At 39.5% G+C, this 8,699-nt stretch overlaps 1 long non-coding RNA gene across 1 annotated transcript in view; it reads left to right on the top strand.

The window, feature by feature from the left end:
• The first annotated feature begins 5,974 nt into the window (after positions 1 to 5,974).
• Positions 5,975 to 8,699, top strand: part of LOC138167306 (uncharacterized) — a 57,940-nt gene continuing 55,215 nt past the window's right edge. The window contains exon 1 of the long non-coding RNA XR_011169860.1: positions 5,975 to 6,278. This is a non-coding gene — a long non-coding RNA (uncharacterized lncRNA). The remainder of the gene's footprint in view (positions 6,279 to 8,699) is intronic.

Genomic DNA, 8,699 nt, shown 5'->3' with positions numbered 1-8,699 from the left:
CTATCTATCTATCTATCTATCTATCTATCTATCTATCTATCTATCTAGTATGCTGGGCTTTATGAGAGTCAATTTTAAAATTTTCAGTGTGAATATTTATACTTTGGAAATTGTTTAACAGGAATTCAGAGCTTGATTTATTATTTTGTTGATTATCTAGCCCTAAGAAAATGTCAGAGGAAACAATAATGCAGATTAAATTTGAGTATGTGCACTCTACCCTCTCCCCCTCCAGTTATTAAACACTTACCAGTATAACTCTGAATCTCTTTCTTTATGGTTCTCTCTGTCTATCTGTCTCTTTGTCTGTCTCTTTAAAAGATAAATGAAGAGAATTTCTAAAGGTTCCCAACAGCACTATGCTTTAGTATTTACTGAAAATGATAGCTTCAATTTGATGGATTTTAATAATCAACTAATGATTAAAAGTGGGAAAATAAATAGATTAAAGCGGGAGAGGGCTGATGAGGTAGCTAAGGAGGAGAATGTCAAGGAGAAAGGAGGTATTGGAAGGAATAAGTTTTGACTATATGCAAATACATCAGTGTCAAGGACTTTGGGAGGTACATTTTAGTGAGCCAACAGGGGGTACTGGACTTGGAGACAGAAAGACCAGGGTTCAAATCTTACCTCTGACACATAATGGTTTTTTACTCTGGGCAAGTAGTTTAGACATTCTGAGTTTCACTTTCTTTCACTGTAAAAAATGAGGATAATAAAAACACTTACCTCATTGGGTTTTGAGACTCAGAAGCTAAGTATGTGAGATAATATATGTAAAATTTTGTAAATACTAGATGGTTATGATGTTGTTGTCTTTACTGTTTATTAAAATGTCCAGTCAAATTTCCTTTTCAATTTCTTGTGGGGAAAGTTGGTTGAATCACTCTGGCAACATGGGCTTAAAATCCATAGGAGGAGCTAACATAGTTCATTTACAAACCTGAAGGTCTTGTTCTTCATTAATACCCATTATTATTATTATTTTTATGTTTATTTTTAGTTTACATCATTCATTTCCACAAGATTTTGAGTTACAAATTTTCTCTCCATCTTTCCCCTACCCACCACCCTGAAACAGCGATCCCACTGTATACCAATCTGCTCTCTCCTATATCCTCCCCCATCCCCTCTCTGATCAATACCCATTATTATCATACAACAACCAAGTGACCTCATTTCAGTGTTCTACATGTAGATCTGAGACATGGCTGCAATTCTTTTACATAAATATATCTACAAGAATATCATAACCATATCTGGAGTTCCAACTTGAGGCTTCATAGTAAGCTCTCTGGCCTGGGACTTCCTGCCTCCCTATAGCAAATGTTTTCAGTTATTCTGAATAAGTGAATTGCTGTGCTAGAATCCAAATAACTTATCATGTACTTAATAATAGCAACAAGAATAACTAACATTTTTTTAGTGATAACTATGTGCCAGGCACTGTGCTAAGCACTTTACAATTATGACTTCATTCTATCCTCTCAACATTGCTGGGAAGTAGATGCTATTATTATCTTCATTTTATAAATGAGGAAACTGAAGCAAACAGAGTTAAGTGACTTGCTCAGGGTCACACTGCTAGTAAGTCTCTGAGGCCAGATTTGAACTCTGGTTCTCTTAACTCTAGTACTAGCTCTCTCTCTCTCTCTCTCTCTTTCCCTCTCTCTTTTTGTCTCTGTCTCTCTGTCTCTGTCTTCCTCCCTCTCTCTTTTTGTCTCTCTGTCTCTGTCTCTCTGTGTGTCTCTCCCTCCCTCTCTTTCTTTCTGTCTCTTTCTGTCTCTGTCTCTCTCTCCCTTTCCCTCTTTCTCTCTCTCTCTCGTACCACCTAACTATCTTTCTTCTGGATCACAATCCTTGTGTAGTCTTTCAGCTAGCTACTGATATAAAGCCATCCTAGTTAACAACTTTAAAATTGTATTTTGGTAGATCTCGATTCTAGGGAGATGATGCTGTTCCCAACAAGGACAGCCCGGAGCCACAAGACACTTAGTGTTTTGTGTTAGTGCTACGGTAGTTAGTGCTCTCACTGATTGAGATTTGCTCCTATGATGGTGATGATGATGATGATGATGATGATGATGATGATGATGGGTCAGAACTAAACACTGATGGAGGAAGAGTGGACTACAGAGAACTTTACACTTAGCACGATCATCAACTAAGCCAGGCAACAATAGCTGTCACAGGACAACATTTGATTAAGCAACTAATGAGTGGCATAGAAAATAAATACTTGGAATTTCATGAATGGTGATATCTGTGAATTGAAGTGGTCAGGGAAGAGTTATGGTAGACTGGGCCTTTCTAGGCATGTAGGTTCACAAATCTAGAATTGGAGGGGACCTCAGAGGCCATCTAGTCCAACTCTTTCATTTTGCAGATGAGGAAACTGAGGCCCAGAGAATCTAAGTGACCCTTAGGGTCCCATAGATAGTAATTCTCTGTGGGAAGGGATGGGAAGCTAGGTGGCACAGTGAATAGAGTGTTGGGCCGAGAGTCAGGAAGACTCACCTCCCTGAGTTCAAATCTGGCCTCAGACAATATCTGTATGACTCTAGGTAAGTAATTTCACCCTGTTTGCCTTATTTTCGTTACCTGTCAAATGAGGTGGAGAAGGAAACAGCAAACCACTCTAGTATCTTTGTCAAGAAAACCCCAAATGAGGTTACGGAGAGTCAGATATGACTGAAATAACTGAACAACAGAGTGTGAAGGGCTAAGCCTCAATGAGGGGAGGGTCTTTGGATGGAATCTCAGTTTATACCTGTGCTCTTCTATCTATGGCACTGACTGGTGCTCCACCTTTATTCCCTGCTCTTGGCCTATCACTCTACTCTGCATTGCTAATTGAAGACATCCCCTTGATAAACTTTAGCAAGTTGGCCATAAAATTCTGAAATGGAAAAGCTTTTCACGGTACCAATTGAACCACCGAGTACACACTTCATTTGGCCAATGTGCCTCTAGGAAGGTCGCCATTTTAAAGTAAGAACAGTCATTTTAGAGACTCAAAGACAATCATTGTCCTTAAGGACAACTCCAGCCATCACAGGGGGCTATCAACTGAAGCTCATATCAGGGAAGCCAGAAGGCAGAGGCAGTTCTACATAGGTGAGTGAACATGCCAAGTTGTTTCAGACTCTTGGTTAAACTTGGACCCCCTCTTTCTCCCAGGATTGGAAACGTCTTCCTCACCTTAGGCCTCATCTCCTTGCCTGAACCTTGAGCTCTGTTGGCAATAATAGGCCATGTTTATATATCACTTTAAGGTTTGCTTAATGCTTTTTCATTTGACCCTCACAATAATCCTGTGCTATTCTTATTGGGCACACCTAGCTTACCATCTGACCTTGTGGTAGCTGATTACTTTTGGCCCATCCCAAACCTTGAATACTGTCTGTCCAATTGTAGATAAATTGTGGCCTGCATTGACAGAGATCCAGATGAATGAAATCATGGATTCTTGAAATACAAAAATAAATGCATAAATTATGGGAAAGGGTGCTCTTCTATAATGTGGATGTAAGAATCCCATTGAGAGATATCAGATTGGTTGCAGCCTCAGGATAGAACACAGTTCCAAGTGTAATGAGGAGAACTTTTCTCTACATCCAAACAAGAATACTCCTGTCACCAATGGTGCTCTCTTAGACCTATGTCTGTAGGTCAGCAAACAAATGGCATCATAGGAATCTAGAATGACAGACCTGGAAGGATCGTCAGAGATTATTGTCTAAAAACAGCTAAGAATCAGCAAAGGAAACAATTAGGTTGAACAAAACACCTATTGTAGCACAATGTTCTGAAATGTCACTGTCTCCAAACCACAGGCTATTTTGTGATGGGTTGGAACATAGAACACATCGCAATCCTATGCATGGTTGAAATAAAATACTTTAGAAGCATCTTGAGCATGATGGAAAGTACTGAATTTATATTAGGAAGAAATATGTTCAAATTTCAGTTTTGTTACTCTCTACCTGTCTGACGTTGGACAAACCATTCGACCTCACTGGGTCTCAGTTCTTTGTAAAACTGGGGAGTCAGATTAGACGACCTCTGAGGTCCCTTGTAGTTCTAAATCTATTCTCTAAGACTTCTTAAGAGGGAACCATTCCTGTGCTCTCCTCTTCTTAAAGAAACATTCTCATTCTAGCCGTCTCTAATTTAGGGCCAGGAGTTGGTTCCATTACATCTCTTTTTAACTGGGGGTTGTCACTCCCCCTATTTTTGCCTTTTTCTGGTGAGGAGACCTATTTATTAAGCTTTTAGTCCAGCTTGTTCTTTTGGAGATGTCTCATGTTTGTGGTCTTATTTTCTCGATCTTGATAAAACTCCATTTCCCATTTGGAAATTTGTTGTCATGACCTGGAAGTTCCAGTCATTTGGAGGAAATTGAAAAGTAGCTACTAAGACAGGAAGGAAAGATACCCTGTATTTAAGCACTGTCAATCCTTGGGGAAGAGGGACTCATCATTTAAGCTACCTCTTCAGTGAAGGGAGATTTGGCCTGGAAAGTACAACTGAGGACATTTTCAACTCTGCTGCTGCCACCTGTCTCTTCTTGGTGCCTGGAGCTCTGATCAGTGTTGTTTGCTGGAAAGAAGATAAGCAACCAGGGAGTGTGGATCCCTTAGGAATCACATTTACAAAACTTTCAAGTTATTTTCTTTTTGCTTTTGGGGGCTTCTGGGTCATGTTTATGATGGTCGCTGGAGGATGACATTTGCTGTGAATTAAATAGGCAAAGGGGTTGAGGCTAATGAACTAGGGTGAGAAAGATTTTCTTATCTTGAACCATAAGAATTACTTAAAAGTAAGATCTTACCAATGTGTATATTGGCAGTCCTCTGTGGAGAGTGTTCTGTGGGTCTTTTAGGCATTGCTTAATTATCTACAGGCTGCTAGGGCTGCTAAGGTTGAGAGAGTGCCAAACCTAGAGTCAGGAAGACTCATCTTCCTGAGTTCAAATCTGGCCTCAGACACTTACTAGCAGTGTGACCTCAGGCAAGTCACTTTACCCTGTTTGCCTCAGTTCCCTCATCTGTAAAATGAGCCAGAGAAGGAAATGGTAAAAATATTAAAGTATCTTTGCCAAGAAAATCCCAAATGAGGTCATGGTTGAAAATCATCCCAGTGTAATGGAGAAAAAAGAATTCTTTACTTGGATTAAGAACACAGTTTGTTAGTAAAATCTCACTACAACTTTGACATTCATTAAAGGACTTCTTTGATGCTTCCTCATGACATGGAGGTGGACAGTATGGTCTATAGGGTCATGAAGAGTCGGACACAACTGAACAATATCAGAATTTATTTATTTTTTTTAGTATATTCCATTCATATTGAGCTTTTATGGAAAGATTTTAGGCCCTGGCCTCCTCCCTATACTTTCTTGGTATTTATTGATGCTTATTCTTCTAAAGTATTTGGTGTATATTAGGCTATGCCCAGTTTTTTTCTTCCTTAGCTGAGGTGGAATAGTCATTCTGAGATGGAGTGGCTGCTTTTTCCCTAGGGTCTCATCATTCCCACCTATGGTTACGGATTCTACAATACAGTTTCTAGGAATGGATGTGGCAACAAGTGAAAAAATTGCAATGATCCACTTCACCTTCTTTCCATTAGATGCCATTCTTTAATAACTAACTCAGCTTATTAGTATTTTCAGTGATGAAAAAGACACATTGGCTAGCTTATCTGCCTTCATATAATTCATCTCAGGAGACAGTGGCTAGAGATTCCTTTGGAACATGATTAAATACATGTTGATGTTATTAGTTTCATTTAATTTATTACTTAGCTTAGGAGATTTTAGAAATGAAATTTGATGTTGTTCAGGGATAGAGATTTTGGACCATAAACAGACAGCTTACCATCTGTAAAACTCATACTAATAGGATATGGTCTTTTACATTTGATTTTGTTCAAATTTTATTGACCAGAGATAAAAGAGAACCCTATCTTCAGGAACAAAGAAATTAAAACATATACAGTACTAAGGATAACCTATTTTTCCTGGATCTTGTCTCAGACTGCTTAAAGTATATTTGATCTTTGTTATTTCTGAAGCCTGGGCCAAAGTGAACATGGTTGAAGATCATCCCAGTGTAATGGAGAAAAAGAGTTCTTTGCTTGGATAAAGAACACAGTTCTGTTGGTAAAATCTCACTACAACTCCGACATGCATTAAAGGCCTTCTCTGATGCTTCCTCATGACTTGGAGGTGGCCCTGAGTTCTTGAAAACCATGCCAATGAAATACAAGTTCTGGTAAGTACTTCCAAGCCTGAACCTAGTAATCTAAGGGTATGCTGGTTTCACAATTGGCTCTCCAGGGATGGAGATAAGCAGGGGGGAATGTATACACAACACATATTAAAGTTTAATTTTTGTTATTAACATTTACTCCATCATTTTCTTTGGTCTAGACAATCAACAAAACAATAAATCAAGCCCTGATTTATAGCATTAAGAATTTCTGAAGTGTAGATATTCATGTTGAAAATTTAACAATGGGCTTTCTCTGGTCATTTTGAGTCGGTTCTAGTACATCCCTTGGATTGGATCTGTAAGGATTCTCCCTTGGTGGAAATCTACAGAACTCCTTATTTAGTCCAAGAGATTTTTTCCAGAACTTTAGAAGTTCTCCATACTTACAGAATGGAGGATTTTAATGACGTGGAAAATATGGTGAATGGAAAAAAGTACTCTGTTAGAAAACAATTACTAATGGAAGTTTTTTGTTATTGTTGTTGTTCAGTTGAGTCTGACTCTTTGTGACTCCATTTGGAGTTTTTATGACAAAGATACTGGAGTGGTTTGCCATTTCCTTCTCCAGATCATTTAACAGATGAGGAAACTGAGGCAAATAGGGTTAAGTGACTCGCCCAGGGTCACAAAGCTAGGAGGTGTCTGAGGCCTGATTTGAACTCAGGAAGATGAATCTTTCTGATTCCAAGGCCTGATGCTCTCTCCACTGAGACACGTAGTTGCCCCAACTTGCTCTATAAAGGGTAGTGAAATCTAGAAGGTGCTGCAAGCACCATCCTGGGAGCATTCTTCCTTCTCCCTGGCAGTCACACCCATATAGCTATTTCTACCCTTCTCTAGGTGACCACATCAACGATGAGCTTCTCCTCCTGCCCATTTTGCTACAGGTAAAAAATTGCACCTTATAGCTCTGTTCCAGACCACACTGCTGGTGACTAGCAGGTTCAGGATATGAAACCAGTTCATTGGTTCTTAGGGTTATAGACTTAGGGCTGCAAGGGGCCTCAAAGGCCATCTAAGTCAACCTCCCCCTTTTACAGATGAGAAAATGGATACGTATCAAGGTTAATAGATTTGTCTAACGTCACCTGGGCAACATCAGAAGTAGGATTTGAACTGAGGACCTCTGACTCTACAGTTGTGCTTTCCCCGACTTTAACTTTATAAATCATAAAAATAAATTCACTCGTAGAAGGACGTACAGGAAACTCAAGTCCTTTGTGCTCGATGGTGCCTTCCTTCTGGAGCATTCTGTTTGTGGTTGCCATGTTTTAACCCCTACGGAGTAAAAAAAAAATTGACAGTCACCCCTTTTTGAACCTGATCACAGCTCACTTCATCAAACCTCCCAAATTTCCAAGTTATTTGCTATCATTAATTACCCTTCTTTTCAGAAAGGACTGGCTGGGTATGGTGATGCACACCTGTGCTCCTTGCTGCTGGGCTAGTAGGCTCCCTGGAGTTTGGAATTTCTGAGTTGCGTTAGCACTAAAAGCCAATTAGTGTCTTCACTGTCTGCCCCTGGTGTGGTGACCCCCTCCCCACTCCATGAGAGGTAGGGCCACCAGGATACCTAAAAGGAACAAAGTGCCAGGACAGAAATGGAACAAGTGAAGGCTTCTGTACCAATCGGCATTGACAATGGACCCATAAGCGATTGTTGCGCTTCCAGCCTTGCTAAGCTAGGGAGACCCTATTTTGGGAAGGAATGAAAGAAAGGAAAAGAAGAAGGAAGAGAGGAAAGAAGAAAAAAGGAAGAAAGGAAGGAAAAAAGAAAGAGAAAAAGATGGGAAGAGAGAAGGGAAGGAACAAAAAGAAAACAGAAAGGAACAAAGAGAGGAAAAGAAGGCAAGGAAAAGGAAAGAAGGAAGAAAAAAGAAAGGGAGGGAGGAAAGAAGGAAGGAAGAGAGAAAAAAGAGAAAGGAAAAAGAGAGAAAAGAAAGAGGAAAAGAAAGGAAGAGAGAAACAAAGGAGAAGAAGAAAGGAATGCTTTTCTTAGTATGTAGGAAGGTGTGGGAGGAGGGCAAAGGAGAATTTAGCAACTAATCATAAGTGATAGATTCCTCCCTTTCAATTCATCAGATTTTGAAAAAGAAAAAAATCCACAAAAGCCTCACAATTCTCTCATGAACAGTTACTAGGCAGGATACATTCACGTTCAAAGTAGTGAACTCTGGGAATGCCCAATGATCATCTGTTGCTAATTCCCTGTTAGTGTTTGATTTCTTAAAGTCAGATGGTTTGTGTTAGGGCATTGAACTTCTATGTCTAGCAAATATATAAGCACATTGATTGAAACATGTGGAGCAAACAGAGAAAGGTTTCCAACTTCCTATAAATTACATTTATTTTAAATCTGAAAATGCTGAGAGAAAGAGAGAGAGAGAGAGAGAGAGAGAGAGAGAGAGAGAGAGAGAGAGA

Source organism: Petaurus breviceps, unplaced genomic scaffold (assembly GCF_028583685.1).
Source record: "Petaurus breviceps papuanus isolate PSGF00001 unplaced genomic scaffold, PetGlider_PUasm1.0 229, whole genome shotgun sequence".
In the NCBI taxonomy this organism is placed as follows: Eukaryota; Metazoa; Chordata; class Mammalia; order Diprotodontia; family Petauridae; genus Petaurus; species Petaurus breviceps.
Note: the sequence above shows the minus strand (reverse complement) of the source record. Positions and strands in the feature narration are given on the sequence as shown.